This window comes from Tachypleus tridentatus, chromosome 2 (genome assembly GCF_004210375.1).
Source record: "Tachypleus tridentatus isolate NWPU-2018 chromosome 2, ASM421037v1, whole genome shotgun sequence".
In the NCBI taxonomy this organism is placed as follows: Eukaryota; Metazoa; Arthropoda; class Merostomata; order Xiphosura; family Limulidae; genus Tachypleus; species Tachypleus tridentatus.
In genome coordinates, this window is record NC_134826.1 from 69,244,539 (window position 1) to 69,270,324 (window position 25,786).

The 25,786-nt window shown below is 35.7% G+C and overlaps 1 protein-coding gene across 2 annotated transcripts in view; it reads left to right on the top strand.

Moving 5' to 3' along the window:
* The first annotated feature begins 4,627 nt into the window (after positions 1–4,627).
* LOC143244148 (anoctamin-5-like) overlaps positions 4,628–25,786 on the top strand; it is a 78,960-nt gene continuing 57,801 nt past the window's right edge. Inside the window, exons 1-3 of one of the 2 annotated variants that reach the window (XR_013024923.1) lie at positions 4,628–8,903; positions 21,711–21,903; positions 22,549–22,716. The gene's annotated coding sequence lies outside the window, so the exon portion shown is untranslated. The remainder of the gene's footprint in view (positions 8,904–21,710; positions 21,904–22,548; positions 22,717–25,786) is intronic. The other variant, XR_013024922.1, reaches the window with a different exon arrangement.

The following is a 25,786-nucleotide window of genomic DNA, read 5'->3' on the forward strand; positions in this document are numbered from 1 at the left end:
GTGTTTTTGTGGAAATCCATAGTTCAATGTTTCTCCTTACAAAAACGCAGACTTAGGAATTAGGATATTCGACTCGTAACCTGGGGGTCGAATGTTCAAGTCCCTTTACCAAATATACTCCCCTTTCATCTTGGTTATTGTAACACAATATATTAATGCAACTATTCATTGGTAAAAAGCAGTCCAAGAATTGGCGGCAGATGATGTTGATTAGTTGCTTTCCCCTCTAGTGTATAACTTCAAAATTAGGGACAATTAAAGAAGATAGTTCTAGGATAGCTTTAAGTGAAATTTCACAAAACAGACAAAGAAATACAATAACAATTCCGTCGATATCAATGTTATTTGTAGGCCACAAAGTTTAAGATAAAGAATGTCAAAGTTAATTTGCCGATAAGAATAGTTAAACACGTGACAGGAACATTTATCATGACGACACTCAAGATGTTGAAAACAAAAGTCTTTTACGAAGAAATTTTAGGTTACTGACGAGAAATTGAGTGGTTTTGTTAAGTGATTTTTATCAACTGTAGTTCTTTCTTGTCAATGGATTCATAATGTTTTCCTTTAAACTAAAAATTACGCGTGTAATTATAAAAATAAATACATTACTTCACTTACCTTAAATATTTTGTTGTGTGAGATGTGTAATTACAGCTATTTTTATTTTTCATTATAACATCGCTACTTCTCTGACGTCATTATGATATCGGTGGAACACCTAGTGGATAATTTCAAATTTACAATTTGTGCCACACGTGGAATAATCCTTGGGTTACGGTTTGTTTGTTTTTGAATTTCACGCAAAGCTACACGACGGCCATCTGCGCTAGCCGTCCCTCATTTTGTAGTGTAAGCTAGTCATCACCACTCACCGCCAACTTTTAGCTACTTTTTTACCAATGACCGCACATATAACGCCCCCACGGCTGAAAGGGCGAGCATGTTTGGCGCGACGGGAATTCGAACTCGCAACCCTCAGATTAGAAGTCGAACGCCTTAACCCACCTGGCCATGCCGAGCCGATGGTTAAGGTATAGTCGTCTCTGATGCTAAGCTGTTGATCAGGAGGTTTGGTTGTTGTTAAGCACAAAGTTATATCCAATCTCAGGTATGGAAATATATGTTGTTGTTTTTTAGCGTCATAAGCCTGTGGCAACAAGCAACACCTGAAGTCCCTGTCAATGATTTTGACTATCGTATTCACAGCATGCCTACAGCCGAAAGTGTGAAATTTGCCAGTGAGATCAAGTTTAGATTGTTCGGGTAAAATGAATATAGTTTCTGTTTGTTTGTTCGTAACAAATAAGAAGACTCACATACCTATCCACCATCCAAGTATTTAAATATGAACAAAAACTCATAGTATCATAATATGGGTTATAGACTTATAATACTTTAAACCATAGCATTCCTTATTCAGTTTCTTACGACAAGGACAATTGTAAACATGCTTTACCAACATCTAAAAGGCTTTCAAACCATAAAAAAATACTTAATTTATTTAGGAATATTTAGTAAACATTAAGTTGGAGTGGTTTTAAGCCTGTCTCAGCAAAAAATGAATCAAAGTCAGGAAACTTACTTAAGGAAAGCAGGATAATGCATAAAGTTTATTCTAGGATCCAAGAGCTTCCAGGGCCATAAGGCAAGACCTGAACCCTGACTCTAAGGGGTGTACATTAAGGTCAAATGAATCTTGTACTCCTTTCATTGTAATATGCTTCCTACACTTCTGAGATAAATGTAATACAAAACTATAACTTATCACGCTTTATAAATTTACCATTAGTAAGGGTGAAGCTAACCGTCGACTGCCAAAGAACTTCAACTTGATGTTTAAAACACGTCAGAATTTAACCTTTCTTTAATAACAATCATCGAAGTAGGAGATGAACAACTTTTTTTGGTTTTGAATTTCGCGCAAAGCTACTCGAGAGCTATCTGCGCTAGCCGTCCCTAATTTAGCAGTGTAAGACTAGAGGGAAGGCAGCTAGTCATCACCACCCATCGCCAACTCTTGGGCTACTCTTTTACCAATGAATAGTGGGATTGACCGTCACATTATAACGTCCCCACGGCTGGGAGGGCGAGCATGTGTGGTGCGACCGGGATTCGAACCCGCGACCCTTGGATTACGAGTCAAATGCCTTAACGCGCTTGGAAAGATGAACAACAAAGGTTCTGTTAGAGGCTTTCGTTAACTAGTAAATGAAAAGTCCCTAGGAATATTTCCCTCTTAATGGGACTTGTTTGATTTAAGTAGCAAAAACATCAGTTTAGCTTTCTCACCAACACATAACATATCTATTAACTTACATTTTTAGTAAAAGCAATAAAGTAACGTATTTCTCATTCTATGTTTCGTTGTTCAAAAGTTATTAATGTAGATATGAGAAATGAAAAAACACATAAATTTTCTATTTAACTTTTATAAAGAGCTAATATACATAAACAAAATATATCTGAACATTAGTTAATCAAACTTCATTTGATATGTGTCGTGATTCACTCAGAATACATTCTTGTAGAAATTACCTCGCCTCCATGGGTCTCAACTCACGATTAGTTTGTTGTTGTTTTTTTATAACCATTAGAAGTGTTTAATTGGTTTATTTTTCCCTAACCTGTGCTACAGGATACTTTCACTTCAGTTGTTGGCCTAAGTGCACATACAATGTTTCAGTATAAATTCTAAGAATTATGGTAATTATGCCTGAGTAACTCACGAATAGACTTATAATATTTTCTCACTAATTGATAAAGAAACTAAACAAACTCCACGAGTTTCTTTTATGACAATTAATAACTCTTCTATCACTAAAAGCATTAACACATTGAATACTTACTGATTATTTGTTCACCGATTTTAGTATTTAGGCAGCGTTGATACATCTACACTCTTCACGAAATTTTCAGGTGATTACGTCATCATCATCATTACCTCCCTCTAGCAAAGTTAAATATTAAAAATACAGCTTATAACATTATATTATACCAAAATGATAAAATTTTGAAAAGCAAAACATAAATAGAAAAAGATGTACCCACACTACTATAATTCTAAATACAGGCAGTGCTGGAAAAGGTTGCTGCATTAGAAACGGTTGTGATTTTCTGACAAATGTTTTTTTCTTTTGTTTTTTAGGCTTTTTATTGTTCTAAAGAGAACATAGAAACGTTCTATAACATATTTAAGATAGTAGGTGTGACGGTTCCATCTGTGTCGTTACATAATGTTGCTATATCTATGCTAATTATAACAATAATGAAACGGGCTGAATGTGTGTTTGTGATCTATTTCTACTCCAAACTTTATAATAAATAAAGTATATGTAAGGAAAAGATGTTTCGGGTCGATTTTTGAATCAAGTCCACTTTAGGAAACATTTTTCTCCTGAAAACAGCATATGATGTGATTTATTTTCTCTACGTCAACAACTGTCTTTTAACAGTTAAAGTTAACGTGTCAGCGAAGTTAAACTCGATAGAAATAAACAGAAAATAAAATATAAGCAGTAAATAAATTAAATTTAATTATTTAAGTCTTTTAACATAACCTTTTTGTAACTGATGAGATACAGTTTATGTCTTTAATTGTCCTTTAATTTCAAAACCATTTAACACAATATTTCTAGTTAATATAAACTTTTGGAATTACATTTGAATTAAAGCAACCTTTAAATATCAGTAATCACTAAAATAAAGTTAATTAGAAGAAATTGCTTAAAACTCATAAACTACGCTGATCTGTGTCTTATCTCTAATAACTACATTAAAAACAAACTTCAATTTCTGGCTGCAAAAGTTTGAAATATACTCTTCAAAAAAAGAAACGCAAAAGGGATATTTTTGTTATTTTAAAGAGAAATATATGTAATAACGTTACAAGCTCAGAGTATGTGATGTTACACGTGTTAAGGCACTGATTGTCAGACCAAAATGACAATAAAAGTTGTGCACTTTGAAAACGGAGGAAAACATTGGATTTTTCGCCAAAACGCATTCGTGTCCAATAAATTTGTTTGAGAGATCTGTATGTTCTGCAAGTACAACATGTGCAAAATCCCTATAAAAGTGACGGGTTCTCGGTTTCCATAGCTTAGTGTTAAGCCACCGACACGCAAAACAGTTACGCCAAGACTGACTGAAGCACAACGCAACAACGCTATTGGCCGCTTGGAAGCAGGCGAATCTCGATCAGATGTTGCCAGAGCTGTGAATGTCCACTCAAGCACCATCACAAGGCTATGGAATCGTCACCAACAACATGGATCAACTCGTGACTGTCCACGATCTGGCAGACCTCGTGTGATCACGCCTGCACAAGATCGCTACATCTGGTTACGTCACCTTCGGGATAGGACCACCACTGCGACGTCTACTGCCTCAACCATACCAGGGCTGCGTAGGATTTCCGATGAGACCGTACGCAACCGTCGACGAGATTCTTAGGCCCCATGTGCAACCCATCATGGTGAACGTCAACGACGTTTTTCAAGATGACAACGCCCGTCCTCACACAGCCCAACTCACCACTGTCTTCTTGAGACACCACAACATCAACGTTCTTCCATGGCCCTCCAGATCACCAGATTTAAACCCCATCGAACCCCATCAAGCTGACTCTACCTCAGCTTGAAGCAGCTTTGCAGGCTGAGTGGACAGCCATTCAACAGGATGTGATTCGTCATCTCATCGCTTCCATGGGCAGGAAATGCCAAGCAGTTATTGATGCTCACAGGGGCATACTCGTTATTGACTTTGAGTGACGTTAAACTTCACCTAGTAAACGTGGACTTCATCTTTGCAGACTTTGGATGTTCAGCAGTGAATGTGCAAAGTTTCACACATGTCATACAGAACTACCCGGAATAAACTTGTTAACAATATGTCTCAAATTTTGCCTTTTGCGTTTCTTTTTTTGAAGAGTATATTTCCTTTAGGCAGGAGTTCCTTCTCCAGAGACATCTCTTGTCATTGGGTCTATTAATGATCTCACCCTTATAAAACCATGGAAGTAAAGTAAGTTAACCACTGTGTTTTCCATCCCATAGTTACTTCCTCTTGTTACTATAAATGTACATATGTACTGTTAATGCGGTTGTTTATAGGATGTCATGACTCGTTAAAAGTTGGTGTTTATTTAGGCGTTGCAGCTCCCTCGTTTCTAATTTGTGAATCCTTGTCTAAAAGTGGAACATATTGTGTTAACTAGATAATTATAATGAATTATACTTATCATAAGACATTATGTTAGGCTTATTATATTTTTAACGATACTTTCTTAATCTAGTCATTTAGGAATTTTGAAGAATTAAGAGTCTATAATAATAGTATTTAAAACCACCACTATGGACGTTTTGGATTGAGTGAAACGCATCGTCGGCAGTGGATACGAAGAATATAGTGCGGTTGATATACTATTATTCTTATAAACTTTTCTAATTCTGGAAAACCTTAAGGAACAGATTAAGAACGTGGTGTTAAAAATACAATAAGTATACCATAATATCTTATGATAAGTGTAATTGATTACAATAATACTTCGCAAGCTTGCAAAAGATGTTCACACCATAATAGTTGTTGAATAAAGAATTGTTGAACATTATTTTTATTATCTGAGAGTGTTTGTCTATATTATGTGTCTATTGTAAGTGAACATAATATGAAAATTTTTGTTGGTTTCGCCGCTTTAAGACCAGAAGTGGGCACCTACCTTGGATAACTTTTAAAGCTGAGTGTTCCCTCCCAAACACAGCACTTTTATAGTTCATCACTATGGTAAAATACTGTAAATATTGTTTTCTTTTCCAGGTTGGGGTGGCGTGTTTTATTGATTAGAAATTTCAACTGCACGTCGCAGGATTCAAGGCTTAAGCTTTACCGCCATTAAATAAGTTGAGCACTTTCAGAATAGTGGACAAAAAGTCGCACTATGGTTGTGAATGTTGTTGTCCAGTTGTCCTTCCTCGGGTCAGAAGTTCAAAATTAAAAACAGCTACACTTGAACCCTCGAGGTCTGTGACCTAACCGACGGTTTAGCCTATATCTGGCATGTTAAGTTTGAACATTTTAATTTCATTGTCTTTTTCGGGAAAGAAAAAGAAGTCCAGTCACATTTCTGTGACTGGAATCTAACTGGCGCTCAGATTTAAAAAATGATTACCATTTAAATGTTTACATATCCAAGTCCACGTTTAGTAACTTTCTAAAACATAAACTGGTTTCAATCATATACACATGACAGGTTTCACGATTTTTAATAACAAAGTTTTTAAAACCAGTATCTGATCCACCACAAGTTGTTTTCGGACTGTGTTCTAAGAAATACACTGCTGTAAGAATTTAAGTTTCACCTTGATTTTGCCTAAGAAATCTTACATCTATATTCATTTTTTTATTGTCTGCGTGAAGAAAATACTTTAGTTGAGATTCTGTGCACCTAAACTAGTTTTGCCACATGTTCAGATATTCTACAAAAGTTAGTTAAATAGGTATTAATAAATAAATATATATATATTTTAATAGCAGGTATATTACTCCTGCACGTAGTGAACAGTCAATTAACAATACATCTAGAAATTAAAGAGGTAAGAGAAAACAAATGCTTTAAAGATGTTTCTATGGTTTCAAAGCCAAACAGTTAATAAAAACAATAGAAAATGAAGAAATGGTTGATAGACAATATAACATTACTTTGTCAGGTTTAATTTTTTTAACTGATTTTATTTTGCTTATGACTGTTAAAGGTAGATGAGAAATTATTTAAACAATCTTGAGCTATCTTGATAACCCGTGGAGTATCGAATAGGTATTACTGGATTATCCCAATAATTTATAGAAAACATCAATGGGTCATCCTAATTACTCGTGAATAGAAAACACTGATCTATTCCTATAATTTGTAGAGTATACATCAATAGACTGTCTTAATAACTCGTGGAATAGACATCATTGTGTCATTCCAATAATTCTTCGAGTGACAAAAACTCATAAAGTAGACATCAGGAGGCTATACCAATAATACTTGAAATAGATCATACTGGGCTGTCAGAATAGTCTCTCTAGTAAACAAAACAAGGATATCCCAGTAAGTTTTGAAGTAGACAAGGCTGGACTATTCTATTAATTCAAGAAATAAACAAAACTGGGCTATCACAATAACACGTGATTAAGATAATACCAGTCAAACTTCAGTAATTCGTGAATTATAAAATACTAAACTATTCTAATAACTCGTGAAGCAGGTAGTACTGGACTATCTCAATAATTCACGGAGTAGACAACACTAGACTATTCTAATAACTCGTGAAGCAGGTAGTACTGGACTATCTCAATAATTCACGGAGTAGACAACACTAGACTATTCTAATAACTCGTGAAGCAGGTAGTACTGGACTATCTCAATAATTCATGGAGTAGACAACACTAGACTATTCTAATAACTTGTGAAGCAGGCAGTACTGGGCTATCTCAATAATTCGTGAAGTAGACAACACTAGACTATTCTAATAACTCGTGAAGCAGGCAGTAGTGGGCTATCTCAATAATTCATGGAGTAGACAACACTAGACTATTCTAATAACTTGTGAAGCAGGCAGTACTGGGCTATCTCAATAATTCATGAAGTAGACAACACTAGACTATTCTAATAACTCGTGAAGCAGGCAGTAGTGGGCTATCTCAATAATTCATGGAGTAGACAACACTAGACTATTCTAATAACTCGTGAAGCGGGCAGTACTGGGCTATCTCAATAATTCATGGAGTAGACAACACTAGACTATTCTAATAACTTGTGAAGCAGGCAGTACTGGGCTATCTCAATAATTCATGAAGTAGACAACACTAGACTATTCTAATAACTCGTGAAGCAGGCAGTAGTGGGCTATCTCAATAATTCATGGAGTAGACAACACTAGACTATTCTAATAACTCGTGAAGCGGGCAGTACTGGGCTATCTCAATAATTCATGGAGTAGACAACACTAGACTATTCTAATAACTCGTGAAGCAGGCATTAGTGGGCTATCTCAATAATTCATGGAGTAGACAACACTAGACTATTCTAATAACTCGTGAAGCGGGCAGTACTGGGCTATCTCAATAATTCATGAAGTAGACAACACTATACTATTCTAATAACTCGTGAAGCAGGCAGTAGTGGGCTATCTCAATAATTCATGGAGTAGACAACACTAGACTATTCTAATAACTCGCGAAGCAGGTAGTAGTGGGCTATCTCAATAATTCAAGGAGTAGACAACACTAGACTATTCCAATAAGTGGTGGAAAGCTCAGCATTATCTTAATACTAAGTTATTGTATGTATGGAAAACATATTATGTGACTAATACACACTAAATGAAGATAATAATTGTATTCTTTAATTTTTTATGCAGAAGATAAATATTGTAGGCAGTATATGATGTTTGACTTGTCTATGTTGGTTTATTTTAACGCAAAGATCACTTGTACTTCCCTAGTTTAGCAAGTAGATGGCTGTAACAGGGTTAATCTCAGATGATAAATATACTGGATTGTGAATGCTTATCAGTGTGTAGATTAAGAGCCGAAAATATTATCGTTGTTTTGTTTTTTTCTTTAAATAAGACAGTTAATAAGACAGGTGGCGAGTGCACTGGTCTCCAAGATGGCGCCTATGTTGATTACCAACAAGCCTGCCGAGCATTTTTTGTGTGTGACTCTGGGAAGAAGTATAAATTCTGGTGCGGAGATGGAATGATGTTCAACCGCGGGTCAGCATGTGACTAATTCTTTCAAGTGTCTCGCTCCAGAAAAGGACGTCTCACAGTCCTTGGCAAAAGACTGTTCACAACAGGAGGACAGTGTGTACACGAGCTACAGTAAAGACTGTCAAAGTTTTTATTTTTGTCGAGGTAGGCCTGCTTTGTTCAATTTATGTGATAAGTATATTTTTATGGTGAATCAACCTGTTACTGTTTATTTTTATTAGTGTTATTTATCATTTGTTCTATATAATGTTTCAAAGTTTCTTATTTTTTTGATAATCCGTTTATTAACATAATAAATTAAATTACCTAATATGCTTATGATTAAACAGTTTGGAAGGAAGAACCGAAGAACCAAAACCTGATAATTTTGTCATTTGTTAGTGTAAGTCGGTACAATTGCGATCCCCAGAGTTTCTTTGTAATGGTCTTCCGGATGCCTACTACTGTGAGCTTTGTACTTTTTGTTGTCTTCGCCAAATAAGTAATATAGTTTGAACATTATAGTTGGTTGGCTGTACTCATTGCTAAGCATATAATTTTAGGTTGTTATCTCGCAGACAGCTTGCTTTTGGCCCGGCATGGCCAAGCGTGTTAAAGCGTGCGACTCGTAATCTGAAGGTCGCGGGTTCGCATCCCTGTCGCTCCAAACATATTCGCCCTTTCAGCCGTGGGGGCGTTATAATATGACGGTCAATCCCACTATTCGTTGTTAAAAGAATAGCTCAAGAGTTGGCGGTGGGTAGTGATGCCTTCCCTCTAGTCTTACACTGCAAAATTAGGGACGGCTAGCACAGATAGCCCTCGAGTAGCTTTGTGCGAAATTCAAAGCAACAAACAAACAGCTTGCTTTGACCAGAAGTTCATTTTAAATACTGTCTTTTGGATTAAATTTAATGGACAAAATACTTTTTTACGGTATATATATATGGCCATGCGCAAATATACGCTGTGATAAATATATCCCAACAGTATTGAAAGGGTTAAAATTAAACAAGTAGGAACAAGGGCATCTAAACATTTGATTGTAGCTTTCGAAAGTGTTAATATTTCATTATCCTTTACGTATTTAGAAAAAGAGCAGAGAAAAAAGCACCCGGTATTTTCTGACTTAACTAGTGGTACTTTTAACGAACGTCGGGCTATATGACACACGGGATAAAGGCCCGAAAGCTAACTGGCAAGAGCAGTGGAACATCAACAGACAATATACCAAACATTTACAAAACATATATTAGACCAGTAATTGACTATACAGCTCCAGCTTAAATTATTGTAAGTGACAAGATAATAAAAACCAAGCTACAAACAATACAAAACACACTCCTCACAACAGCATACAGAGTTCCCAGAACCCCATCATCTAGTTTCATACACAAATATTCAAACATATCAACCATAGCAGATAGACTCCTACATAGTACAATAACGTATTTTGATAAACATTAGATGAAAAATGAATTATTATGTGAACTAGACTGCATACATGATGAAGATAGTCCTAAACATCATACATACTGATCAACATACATTTTAAACTAAAAAATAAGTTATAAAATAAATAAGTAACTAAAAACAATAATAATAAATATATAAATATGTATATATAAAAGGTGTCCCCCGCTGGTACAGGGGTAAGTCCATGGATTTAAACGCTAAAATCAGGGGTTCAGTTCCCCTCAGTGGACTCATCAGATAGCCCAATGTGGCTTTGCTATAAAAAAACACACACACACACGTATAAAATGGAGGAAAAAAAGAGGCCACCATCAAACTAGAATTCCTACTGGTAGGGCAAATAATATCTATAAATGTATGAAACTAATACATGGACATTGTCCTGAAAAGAGTCGGAGTAAACCCAGACTACTCTGACCCTAAAGCAGTAGCCATACCAACCAACACTACATGATCATGTAAGTAAAGGAAGGAGGAAAAGGTCAAAGTGCACCTGACCATCCAGGGTACATATGATAACCTAAATCCCGAGAAAGAGAGATGAAGCACCAAAAACCTATAGGCTTAAGGTTTACGATAATAATTCTATCGCAACTACTATTTAAACTTCTATGGAGTTCTGTCCGTCAAATTATGTAAAACAGCTCTAAATAATTAATACCGAAATAAAAATTATAAACACGCTAAGGAATGTTGAACTTTCCATACATGCAGCTTTAGACCCGTGTCTATGACACATAATGTGACAGATGGCCTTCATTATCATGTACGAACACATGGAAGAACATTTAGTCTTTGGTGAAGTGTTTTGCGAACACTTTTGAATGTTAATGAATTATTAAAGTAACGTTACCCATAGGGTAAACTAGCTAAAGTATTTGTCCATGCAGGATCCTTCAGGTTTACGTTTACAGTCGCCATTGTTTGTTTACGATAGGTCTATATACGATACGTTAAGTCTTTTTTTTTCCATTTTCGAAAAAAGCGATCGACAGAAGGTTTGTATATTTTACAGAATATTGTTGTCACTTTGAAAGTTTTACAAACGTGTTCTATATTGATAGTGAATGACGCAACTCATGTATCCACAAAGTTTCTTTTGTTTTTCACGTGTCTTACAGATATAATCGCCAGAAAATTGAAATCTTGAAGAGTAGAGGGTTTGTTTGTTTTGAATTTCACGCAAAGCTATACAAGGGTTATCTGCACTAGCCGTCCCTAATTTAGCAGTGTAAGACTAGAGAGAAGGCAGCTAGTCATCACCACCCACTGCCAACTTTTGGACTACTCTTTTACAAACGAACAGTAGAATTGACCGTCATATTATAATGCCACCACGGCTGAAAGGGCGAGCATGTTTGGTGTGACGAGGGTTCGAACCCGCAACTCTCAGATGACGAGCCGAGTGCCTTAACCTCCTGGGCATGTCGGGCCTCTTGAAGTGTAGAGAAAATGTTATACTTTTGTAACACATGTAAAAAAAAAAAAAACTGTCTGATTATATGGAGTACTTTGTGCATGTTTGTTTAGTTCTCGAACTCAAAGAACAAAATGTTAAGCCCATATAGCATGGTTACATCTTGGATATATAAATATATAGAAGACGCAAGACCGCTTCGTTTGTGTACACTGCATTTGACTTTGAAGCATCTACTCTACGAGATATTTATTTGAATCAATATTATGTTGGATTTAAAGATGATGTTCTTGTTTGATTTTTAAGTACAAAGTTTCATGTCTTTGCTCCATCTGCCACAGATATCGAAATCCAGTTTTTAGCGCTATAAGTCCACAGACGTATTGTTGCGCCATCAAAGAGGAGGGTAGGTGAAGATAAATGTTAAAAATGCAGTTGTAATGGTGTGAACACGTTTTCCAAGTTACCGAAGCAAAATTACAGTTCATTATACTCGTAACAAAACATTAATGTTAGGCATTCTATATGTTTTAACATGACATTCTTCAATTAGTCCTCAATATTCCAAACACAATATTTTTACGATATCCATAACGTGGTTGAAATACTATTATTGTGTCTCAGAACGGCAGGAATGGATATTAAAGCTTTTATTGATAAGCAGAGAACATTGTTTCGACCTTCCTAGGTCATCTTCAGGTTAACAGAGATCCAAACGTTGTCCTCTGCTTATCAATAAAAGTTTTAATACACATACCTGCCGTTCTGAGATGCATTTTTTATTTCAAGTGGGTTTCTCGTCATCAAGAAATATCATTATTATTCATTCTTCTAATTATCTAGGATCCCTAAAGTTTTGTTTGTTTGTTTGTTTTGGAATTTCGCACAAAGCTACTCGAGGGCTATCTGTGCTAGCCGTCTCTAATTTAGCAGTGTAAGACTAGATGGAAGGCAGCTAGTCATCACCACCCACCGCCAACTCTTGGGCTACTCTTTTACCAACGAATAGTGGGATTGACCGACCGACACATTATACGCCCCCACGGCTGGGAGGGCGAGCATGTTTTGCGCGACGCGGGCGCGAACCCGCGACCCTCAGATTACGAGTCGCACGCCTTACGCGCTTGGCCATGCCAGGCCCTAATCCCTAAAGAGTTAGATAAAGAATGCAGTGTTAAAAAATAAAACAGGTCTAATATTAGTGTCTTATGACAAGTATAACTAATTATAAATGTTAAAGCTGTTTTGTATTGCAAGATTCCACAAATCATCTGTTTAGTTGTTAATTTCGTAATCATACAAACCTCTAAATACTTCTTAATTAATTATGTTTTAGTATGTTAATTTATATGTTTGATAGAGGGAGCTGTTATTCGTTATGATACAATATCTAGGAACTTCATTATGATGTAATGTTTGAGAAGGTTTGTGAAACAAAGGTACGATACAAATATGGGTAATAAATGAAGAATAAGTTATTTTGTGAAGTATTCAGAGAGTTTATGAGTTCGGTGGTAGAACTGAGATTTATTGCGTTTATTCAATTAACCAATAAATTAGAAATAAATTATGTAAGTTTATTTGTGAGTTACCCGATTTACTTTGTTCCCGGACTTTCTGTTCAAACGTTATTTATGTACTTAGGCTGACCACTAAAGGGGAAAGTAGCCTGTACAAAACATTAAGATAGAAATAAGCTAATCTGATAGGTTAAATAGGGTCCTTCATTGGTACAGCGATAAGTTTACGGATTTACAACGCTAAAATCAGGGGTTCCATTCTCCTCAGTGAACCCAGCAGATAACCTGATGTGACTTTGCTATAAGAAAAACACACATACACACACGTTAAAGTGGTTGGTATTGGCATTATTTTTACCAACTAGTTAAAAAATCTCATCCAACGATAGAACATGTTACAACACAACTGTGAGAAGTGGGATTATTTTGATGAAAATAAGATAGAACCTTGACTGAAATTTAAGATGGCAACCTGATCAGGACTTTGATGAAAATGATAAAGTAATCAAAAGAAGTATTAGAAAATGAGAAGAAAGATGCAGAAAACGTAGAACGGGAACGAGACCGGAAATTAAGTCTGAAAACAGAGACACAAAATTTAAAGATCAAAAACAAAGACCGGAAATTAGAAGAATGAGACAAAAATTTTAAAAAAATGACCAAGAAAATTGTGGATTTTTCTTTTAAATCAAATTTAACAGAAGAAAATAATTAAGTGATATAAATATAATATTCAAATAATAATAATAAATCTGATTGAATATAGGATCATTCACACTACTGAAGATGTACAGATTTGTTTTTTTGTATTTCGATGAAAGCTACACGAGGGCTATTTGCGCTAGCCGTCCCCAGTTTAGCAGTGTAAGACTAGAGGGAAGGCAACTAGTCATCACCACCCACCGCTAACTCTTGAGCGTGTTTGGTGCGACGGAGATGCGAACCCGCGACCCTCAGATTACGAGTCGCACGCCTTAACCCACCAGGCCATGCAGGGCCCGGTTTGGTTTGGTTTGAATTTCGCGCAAAGCTACACGAGGGCTATCTGCGCTTCTTTTTTCGGCGTTTAAACCGTAATTTTAGGTTACATGACGTGATAAATATTAATAAATTTGTGATATAATCAGAATGTGGAGAATAAACTGGAAAGTTAAAATAAATAAATAAGAGTTTGATATGATTTTATAGATTTATATAAAAGTCAGGAACTTTGGCACGTTACTACTATTTCTACAGATTAAAATCTAATGTGTAAAAACTAGTGGTATTTTTTATGTTGTAACGCTTATGTTACGAGCAATTTTTAATTTAAGCTACAATATTGTTGTTGATTTTTTGTGTGATTGTTCTTTTTTTGCAACGAAGGAGAAACTTTAAGGGACAACGGTTGCTAAAAAAGGTTTATTGTTTATTTGTTTTTTTACAAACTTCAACCCGTCATTTCTTGACGGATCGAGCAAAGCTAGTATTTGATAATCCCTTCTGGCTTTATTTCTTATAGTGAGCAAAACACATCGTTGGGTCAATGAATACGGTGGGCACAGTTTACATTAAACAATATTTACAGTCATCTTCTCAGAAAAAAACATATAGGTTCGTAAAAAGCTTATAGCGTTTAAGAATAAATTAAGCTCGATACTGTTATGGTATCCATTATTTATTATAACCATGTGTAACCAGAAAAGAAGTGTCCATACCACAACAAACTTAAACTCAATTCAAAAAGGCCTAACCTGAATCTTTTGAACTAATAATATTTAAGAATATAATATCGACACGTACACTTATGAAAAGAAAAAAAAAATAACGGACAAAAATCTAATCTCGTAAGATATCACAAAATCTGCTTAATAATAATAATACAGCACTTAAAAACTCTCTGATTAATTATAACACGAAACCATTATAAAGTGTAATCGAAATTTAAGCAATATCTAACCTTTAGAGTCCATTTTTAATACCATTTTTATTCCTCTTTTAATTTTTATCCGCGAGCTGTTATTTGACACTAGACAACGAGATTACAATTCAGATTGTGACATCTATTAACCAAAAACAAAGCAGCTAATTAGCTTTATTTAAATACCACCAATAATTAAAGCAATAAAACAAAACATATTTTAAATCACTTACTTACAGACAATACATGACTTCTACACATTGACAACACAAATTATGTGTGATGGCATCACTCATACACTAGTGTGCAAAAAAAATTAATTATAACTATAATCATGTTTTCACGAAATTTCCCGCCTTTTTCAAACATACCTGTGACTTTTTTTTCCTGGTTTCGTTTCAAGAAGATTTTAATCAAATAATCCTCAAGTCATTTCATCACGGAAATAAAATTTTTTTATAGATGTCGTCAAAGATAATGTGAAAGTGAAATTATTTGCTCGAAACGTTCGTAGTGAGTTCTAGTGGCTGTTTTTATACCACTATGTAACACATGAGGTCTTATAACAACTGTATACCACTTTATTCTAAACATTCTATACAACTGTCACATCCGGCATCGCCAGGTGGTTACGGCGTTCGAGTTCTCGTCACTTCAAACATGCTCGCCCTTTCAACCGTGAGAGCATTATATTGTTACGGTCAATCAATCCAACTGTTCGTTCGTAAAAGAGAAGCCCAAGAGTTGGCAGTGGGTGGTGATGACCAGCTGCCTTCCCTCTTTCTTGCATTACTAAATTAGGGACGGCTAACCCTCGCCTAGCTATGCGCTAAATTCAAAACAAACCAAACAAATTTCAAATAAATTTTTTCCACGGAAAAAAACACTAAATAAAAATGTTATTAACAAAATATTGGAGTAGTGATGATATTTGGGCCCCAAATTAAATTATTGGGTATAGGCGTACCTACCTCCAACCCTCGTCACACCAAATATGTTCGCTCTTTCAACCGTAAAGCGTTATAAAGTTACGGTTAATTCCACTATTCGTTGGTAAAAGAGTGGCCCAATAGTTTGGAATGGGTGATGATGACTAGCTGCCTTCCCTCTAGTCTTACACTGCTAAATTAGGGACGGCTAGCGCAGATAGCTCTCGTATAGCTTTGCGCGAAATTTTAAAACAAAACAAACCAACCCCTGGACCCGATATCTATATGACAATAAAACGCCCTTTTTACCTATCACTTTGATCCCTTCACTTCCACGTGGCATCATAATCTACAGGTCATATTGGTGCATTATATTTTGGCCATCTGATTTCAAGATTTAAAACATAATAATAATAAATAACACTATGTAACAAAATTTTTACTTTTTCTTGTTCCTGTGCCGAAAGTGTTATTTCCCAGTTGTTTATGCCTAAAGTAAATGGAAAAAACCTATTTTTCTCTTCAAACTTTGCTTTTGTGACCTGGGTAATGAAATTTTCAAGTTTACCCATTTTTAAGAACATTCCAGGTAGATTCAGTGCTGAGTAGCTGATAGAGAATTTTTAATAACTTTCTAGAATGTTGTAGAACTTAGAAGAATTTTCTAGAATGTTGTAGAACTTAGAAGAATTTTCTAAAATGTTGTAGAGCTTCACTCGTCAAGATGAGCCCTGCTTCTGCTACAATATATCCGTCTGTGCGAGGCAACTGAAATTGTCTGTAACCCGGACGAGTGGCACCTCTTCACTGATAGCTCATCCAGAAGCCTCAAAGCTGTACTGTTCCATAACGGGAATAAGTGTCCGTCTCTTCCCCTGGCTCATTCGGTGCACCTTAAAGAGGAATACAAGAGCGCCAAGACCTTGTTAGAAGCCTTGAAGTATGATGAGTATGGCTGGGAGGTTATCGAAGACTTCAAAATAGTGGCATTCCTGATGGATATCTAAGGAGGCTTTACCAAGTTTCTCTATTATCTTTGCCTTTGGGACAGCAGGGACACCGCAGCGCACTACAACAGGAAGCACTGGCCACAAAGAACCGCGTTCTCTGTGATGAGCCACTAGTGGACCTCCAGAAGGTGTTGTTCCCACCATTGCACATAAAATTGGGTCTTTTGAAACAATTTGTCACAGCTCTCGATAAGGAGTCTGCAGCCTTCAAGTACTTTCGAGACTATTCCTAAGCTGTCTGAGACAAAGATCAAAGCTGGCGTCTTCGTTGGACCACAAACAAAGAAGATTCTGGAGTGCACATAATTCCCCAAGAAACTCAGTAGGAAGGAAAAAAAAGCTTGTGGCAGCTTTGTGACAGTGGTTCGGGGCTTCTTGGACAATCGCAAAGCCGAAAATTATGTGGAACTGGCTGAGGCTCTGGTGAAGAACTACGGCAAAATGGGCTGCAGAATGTCCCTGGAAGTCCATATCTTTGACGCTCATCTTGATAAAGTCAAGGAAAACATGGAAGCATACTCAGAAGAACAAGATGAGCGCTTCTACCAAGATATACTGGACTTTGGACGCCGCTACTAAGGAGCGTATGATGGGAGACATGATGGGAGACTATATTTGGGGGCTGATACGTGAAAGTGATTTACATTACAGCAGCAAATTTCAAAAACTACTCACTTCTAAACGTTTCTGTTCATTTTTGTATAACTTTAGTAAGAATACATGTAAATCTTGACTTATATGTTATTTTATTCAGACCTTATGTAAATGAAAGTGTGCAATTTGCCTGTTTTTACATAAAAATAGGTTAATTTCTAAATTTCATTATCCAGGTCACAAAAGCAAAGTTTGAAGGAAATAATGGCCATTTTCTGTACTTTTACAACATAAGCAATTAAGAAATAATACATACTATCGAGGAGCAAAATTTGTGTTACATAATGTAATCAATGTAAAACACAATAGAATACAAAAAGGTGATAAAATTCACTGATTTAATTTTATATTGCAAAAATGAAAGATAAAAATATATGATTTTAAACATACATTGTGAAATATTTGTTTGTATTTTGTTTAAGCACAAAAATACACAATGCGCTCTGCTCACCACGAGTATTAAAACCGTTTATTTTTTGCGTTGTAAGTTCGCAGACACACCGTTGTTTCATGAACTGGGGGAGTAGGGCGTTTCGAAGGAAGTACATGACACTGTGAAGGTTCTAGCAACAGTGTCACCTTTTTGTTTTATAAATCACTGCAGGTGATTTCAAATTATAGACTACATGATGTTAGTTATTTTAAATCCTTAACTTAGGGTTTTTTAAAGCAAGAAACTCTGAGGGACTTTAATAACACTACCTAGATTCTGCGTGGTCTAGTGTTTGACATACTGGGCTGGGGATCGGCAGGTCCAAGGATCAAGCCGAGGTATGCCGTTTAATACACTCCATACTGCTATAATTGTGACGAGGTTGCTGTACGATTAAGAATATAATTCTAAATTAGGTATGGTTATGCCTGGATCATAGAGGTATCTCAGCCTAGTCATTTAGTTGATGTGTCAGAAGAAGGTGGCGATGGAAATACCAAACACTTTGAAATAATATATTTCGGAGGTTTTCTCTCTAAAATGATCGGTTCTTCCATAAAGGCTGCATCGTCTTTTTAAGCAATTTTTTCTGAATTATTTATGAACCAAGTTGCATATGGATCCATGACATTATTCGTTACAGGGTCTTAATAACACTAGTGCCTCTCCACCAAGTCTTATAACTATTAATATAACAAATTTCTATTGGAGTTTCTTGTGTTTGTGTATTTAAAAAAATGATTTTAGCTGGTATTTGATGAGTTGTTTAGACTGATGTTTGTGTCGGGCAGAGATAAAATTTGTCAATATGATATCATATTTGGATTTTATCGAAAGCACAAAAAAATTGGTAATTTAAAGGTTTGTATTTCGCCCAAGACTATACGAGGGTTATATACACTAGCCGTACCTAATTTAGCAGTGAATAATAGCCAACACCACCATATATGCCAATTCTGAGGCTACTCTTTAACCAACGAATAATGAAATTGACCGTAATTTGATAATGCCCATTCATTGTTGCGAGTTGAGCGCCCTAACCACGTAGTCTAATTTAAGAGTCAATAAATTTTATAATCCGCAGACATTTTGATAAAGATTGGTTAGTTATTTTTGGAGTAAATCCGCATTGGGCTATGTGCTGTGTCCACAGTGGAGAATCGAATCCCGAATTTTAGCATTGTATATCCGTAATATTGCCGTTGTCCCATTGGTGAACCAGTGATAACGAGGGAGTATGCAGTAATAGAGAGATAAAAAAGTAAAACACACGAAACCAAGAATAAATCAGAATGAAAAACCGACTTGACATATTTTATTACTCAAACAACAAACTATAAATATAAAACTGCTGCTACTTAAATTGCAAATCGAAATTTCAAAGATTATGAATTTAAAAAAAGAAGAAATATTTAACGTTAGCATGGGAGGTTTTACTATGTCGTATACATAGTCATATCTCTTTGTCTGTTTTTAATTCTAACGAAGTAAATATCAAGAGGGGAAAATAGATATTTGTAAAGCTTTAGTTCTTGTTTTGTTTCCCTACGGGGAGAAAGAGCAAATAATCCAATATTCTAAAAGAAACAAACATTAAATAAGTCAAAACAGATAATATTTTAAGACAATATTTAAAAGAATAAATACATGCAGGGTTGAAACGTTTGAAAGTAAAGTATTCTTTAGCAAAACGTTATTTACGAAACCTCGAAAATAAAAGTTTTGTTCTAAATGGGTTTTTTCGAGAATTAGGTTGAACTTATTTTTGTTAATACAAGATTTGTAGAGCGCACTGGAGAGATTTAAACATTTAGACAATAAAGTTAGAAGAAGAAACAGCAATCTTTGCTCTCTAGGTAATTAAAAAAAAAAACCTTTTATTTTTTGGTTGTAGCCCCATCTGGGAGAGAAGTACGAGAACTATTCTTGTACTGCTTGCCCTAATGGCGACATTTGGGCTGAAATAAAAAACAACTACCTGACTCTTACTGGAGAGGACAATTTTTATTTCTGTTTGTATTCCACTAAAGCTTATTTTTAATTATTTTTGATTTTTTTTAATAGCTCGATTTCCTAGATCTACAGACACATTAAATATTTTGTTTCTAAGATTGTATCGTTTCAAAAAAGGCTTAACATTTTAATCGCAATTGTCGTCAGAAGAGTGAACAACTTCCTCCATTTCCAGATTTTATAAATTCTAATCAATTACATTTTCGTAAATATTAATCTAATGTTTCCAAACATTCATTTGAATCAATGGGTATTTGTATGACTGTAATATGAGAAGACGTATAAAATAAATAAATTATCATAAAACCAGTTTGGAGGAAATAATGAAACTATAGAGGTTAAAGAAGTAAATACAGAATCTAAAACGTTCAAAATTATGAGAATGTGACGTCAGTGATATTTTACAAAATACAGTGCTCGTGAACTTGAACTGATTAGAAGTGGAAATAAGAATAGGTAAAGTACACAGAGCATGAATGTTGTTTAACAGGAGTTTATTTTTATTTATTTCAATTTCCTGAAAGCTACTGAAGGACTTTCTGCACATAGCCGTCCCTAATTTGATTTATTTGTTTGTTGTAGAGCACAAAGCTTTATAATGGACTACACACGATAGTGCAGGTATCGAAACCCACTTTTTAGCATTATTAGCCCAATACCTTACAGCCGATCTCCTGGGAGGGGAGGGAGTATTTTAACTGATAAATCAACAGCAATCACCGAACCTTTCTGTCCAGCCGATTAGTTTAATTTGTTTGTACTTGATTTGGTTTGATTTACTTGAATTTATGCACAAAGCAACACAATGGTCTGTCTGGAGCTCTATCCATCACGGGTATCTAAACCCGGATTCTAGCGTTGTAAGTCCGCAAACATACTGCTGTGACACTGGGACAGCTTGTTTGTAGTTAAGCACAAAGGTACACAATGGGGTCTCTGTAAGAACTGTTGACTTTCGGATCCATAGTCCAAACACGCTAGGCTTCACTCGACTTCCATGCTTTATTATATTAATGTTATAAAGGTTAGATCGGCCGTTCTGAGATATATTTTTATTTCAAGTAGGTTTTTACGTCATTAAGAAAGGTCAGGTCGATATTTATTGAATTGATATGAGATGTGAATTAACATGAGATCACAATTAATGTTTTAAATTTATTTTTAACTCATTTGGAACATTAAATTAAGAGAAAATTTCTCGAAAAAGTGTAATTCTAAACATTGGTAATTTTTACTTAAAATGACGAAAGAGCAAAGTTATCGGGAGGTCAATCAAACATTCGTGTTTGTTCATTGGTTTTAAAAAGTTAAAACTTAGCCTTGTGCTATTTACCTTATGCCCTACATGGTCAGGCACACGACTCGCTATCCGAGGGTCGCGGGTTCGAATCCCCGTCACACCAAACATGCTCACCTTTCCAGGCGTTATAATGTGACGGTCAGTTGGTAAAAGAGTAGCCCAAGAGTTGGCGGTGGGTGGTGATGACTAGCTGCCTTCCCTCTATTCTTACATTACTAAATTAGGGACCGCCAGTATAGATAGCCCTCGAGTAGCTTTGCGCGAAATTAAAAACAAACGAATATAAGAACGAGCTAATTTTAATATTAATAAACTTCCAGCTGACTTGTCACTGAGTGTGTTCAGCTTTTCTCTTGCATAGAAACACCTCTCACACTGGCCGCAACTCTTCATCAACCTCGCCACGTCATAATGGTCCTAATCAATGGTGGAGCACGGTTTGACTTCACAAACTCGAACGGACGAATAGCGTTGCATCGAGCCGTAGAGTCAAATAATTTCGAAACTCTCAAAGTAAGTTGATCTAAGTTACTTAACTATTAGATTCGTTATATTAGATAAATTCCATGTTTTCTTGTAACTGTCCTTCTCTGGATTATTATGAATACACCTATATGTATTGAGCGGTTCACAGTATATCGATAATTTATTTCCCTGGTGTCAGAAAAACACGTAAGTTCAAGGAGTCTTAATACAAAACGATAAGGTTGGACTTTATTCTTCAGGGGGAAACTGAAGTCAGCATTAGGTTAGAGTTCAGTCTTATGTTACAAGACAGTATTAGATTAGAGGTAAGTATTAGGTTAGAGGTCAGTCTTATGTTACAAGACAGTATTAGATTAGAGGTAAGTATTAGGTTAGAGGTCAGTCTAATGTTGCAAGACAGTATTAGGCTAGAAATCAATATCAGATTGGAGGTAAGTATTAAGTTAGAAGTCAGTATTAGATTAGAGGTCAGTTGTAGGTTAGAAACTAGTATTAAGTTAGAGGTTAGTATTAACTTAGAAGTCGGTATTAGGTTAGATGTCAGTATTAGATTAAAAATTAGTATAAGGTTAGAAGTCAGTATTCATATACTAAAAATATTCTTTTTAGTGACTTCGACTGAAAGGAGTATAGGGTTTTTACACCCTGGCATATTTCTCTTCCTTTTAACAGACACTTCTTGACTTGGGAGCATCTCCTAACTTGAGAGACAACCGTAAGCTGACCCCTCTTTATTGCACTGTCATATGTGAATGCGATCATCAGTTAACGAAGCTGCTTCTTCAAGAGTATGCAGACCTTGGATCAGCTGATCATCAGGGATGGCAAGAGGTTCATCAGGTTTGTCCACTTGAGTATAAAGTTACACCATACAAATCTTTAATAAGTTGTTAAGAAACGATTTATACACATAACGAAGTGATTGACTTTGGGGTTAACATACTACGTGTTTTGATAGGCCAATATTCTGTTGAAACACGTAGTATAAAACACACTTCACTGTGCTTATCAATACTTTGTTTGGTTGCTTTTCTGCTTTATGGAATATTCGTTTAGAGATCTATCCTCGAAAATCAAACAATATCTGACGCATAAAACTCCCTATAATTGATCAAGCAGGACAAGCAGTCAACTCTAGTCCACCGTACCAGTAATGCCTGATGACGTTAAATCATGTCTGCTTTAAAAACGTAGAAGTATCGCTTACATCGAATAACACGTAATGTGGAATTATCATATGTTCGGTGAGCCATTTTAACATGGTACTCAAAACTAGAGAAATACATCTATAAGTTAAGAGAAGGTCCTACTTTTAGAAATGTTTAAAATAAACATTTGTGAGGGAAATCTTAAAACCTTAAGTTCGTGACCAAGAACGTCTCACAATTTCTTTTATTTTCCACTTTGAAAGTGTTAAGTAAGATTACATATACGTGGGAATCATGAGATGTTTTATGTTGATAAGTTCACAAGGGGTAGTGAATTTGACAGTAAATAATGGTACAGTTTATACTCATATTTAAATGTTTAAATACAGTGAAATGTGCCTGAATGTTTAATGTTGTAACAGTTAAAAGCTCTGGTCATTTCCACGTGAAAGTAACATGAACATCAAACATGTATTTCTTCCTCCTTAATTATGTCTGGTGGTAAAAGCGCCGGACTCGCAATCTGAGGATTACAGGTTCTATTTCCGGCCATCGAACACGCTAATTTTTCAGCTATGGGGATGCTACAGTATGAAGGTCAACCCCTTTATTCGTTGGTGAAAGAGTAGCTCAAGAGTTGGCGGTTGGTGATGATCACTAGCTGTCTTCCGTCTAAACTAGTGATAAACTATCACTGCTAACTTAGGAGCATCTTGATCAGATAACCCTGGTGTAGCTTTGCGCAAAATTCAAAACAAACGTTAATTGCGAGGGAACTCTTAAATAATCGGTATTTCATTAATACATTCATATATTTTTAGTTTAGTATCTATACGCTTTAAATAAAGTATGTTATATTATCAGGCACTATGTAGGAATCGCCCAGATTATAATTTGAATATCTCTTCAACAGGTTATGGGAACTTTACGTCACAACACGGCGTTTTCTACTTTTACCAAATCTATGTAATGGGCCCGGCATGGCCTAGCGCGTTAAGGTGTGCGCTTCGTAATCTGAGGGTCGCGGTTTCGCGCCCGAGTCGCGCCAAACATGCTCGCCCTCCCAGCTGTGGGAGCGTTATAATGTGACGGTCAATCCCACTTTTCGTTGGTAAAAGAGTAGCCCAAGAGTTGGCGGTGGGTGGTGATGACTAGCTGCCTTCCCTCTAGTCTTACACTACTAAATTAGGGACGGCTAGCACAGATAGCCCTCGAGTAGCTTTGTGCGAAATTCAAAAACAAACAAACAAAAAAATCTATGTAATGATCGAATCACAAGTTGTGAGAATGTTTGTAAATATTATGATACAAAGTTTGAAGTTATTGTTCCTCCCTCTTCATCTTTATTACATAATAATTTAAAACAGTTTCACTGAGGTGACATAGTTTCAAACGGAGTATCCGTTTTTATAAGTATTGTCAGTAAGTAGTAATAAAAAATCAATTCCAGTGTAAACGAACTTATCATTACCTTTGAAGTCAGCTTTCTTGCAAAAAATGTTTTTGCAAATAATAGATAAAGAGTAAACATTACAGTTGGGATTTAATTGTATTTAGGACTTGGTTATAAATATAAACTTCATATATCTGTTAGAATACTCCATTGAAAAGAAACATGTAAAGAAAAAGAAGTACACCCTTGTGCAAATTAATTGAAACAAGACGAAAAATTACGATTTTTTTCAATTTTTTGCATTTTATTTCTGAGAATCCAAAAATTACTCACAAATTAATACATGATATGACCGCCTTTATTTTTCAGAAGATCATTAATCCTCTTTGGCATTGAGTCCACGAGTTGACTGCAATCTTTACTAATTTTTGGATCGCGGTACCTCACCTCAATTATGCCTCAATTAGCTTACCTTTCGTAGTACAGTCTTTTCCCCAAAGTCTTTCTTCATAAATCACCCAAAGATTTTCAATAGGATTTAAGTCCGGAGGGTTCCCACGCTAGTCCAGCACCTTTATTCGCGTTGTAGTCATAAAATTCTTCACAAGTTTCGATGTGTGGCACGGAGCCAGATCTTGCTAAAAAATGACAGATCCATCTGAAAATCTCTTTTTCAATTCTGGAACAATTCTTCTTTGCAAAACTTCAATGTACTATGGTCTTCGCATTATACCTTCTATGATTGTAAGCCTCCGACACCATAGTAGCTGAAAAAGTCCAAAAACATCTTCAAGGGATGTTTTACGAACTGATTGATGTGAGATTCTCGAAGTTTCTCACCTGGAGATCTGCGAGCATGCAGACTTCTTTGACCCTGTACGAAGAAATGAGTCTCGTCACTGAATAACACCTTCCTCCATTGTTCTTGCGTCCAGTTCTTGTATTTCAGACCCCATTGATACCGTTTTTTCTTCATTGACGTGGTAAGAAGTTGTTATTTGACTGGTCTCCTTGCCCTTCTAACGCAATTTCGAATGACGTAATATTCCTCAAAATTTCGTCATATAACCCAAAAATAGATCGACCTAACTGCAAAACACAGTTAATGACGCCGTCTGTGTGAAAAAAATGACTATTAAAGGAAATCAGCGGGTCCAGCGAGCCTACACCGGCCGCCATGCTGAAAATATTGTAAAATGACCATTTGTTTCAATTAATTTGCACAAGGGTGTATATGTATGAATGACTAATATCAATCCTACAAAATAATGTAAACATGATAGCAGGGATGGAATTTGTATTAACATTACATAATAGCAGGAAAGAATTAACATGTATCAATAGTAACTGTTAAATCAGAATTCAGTTT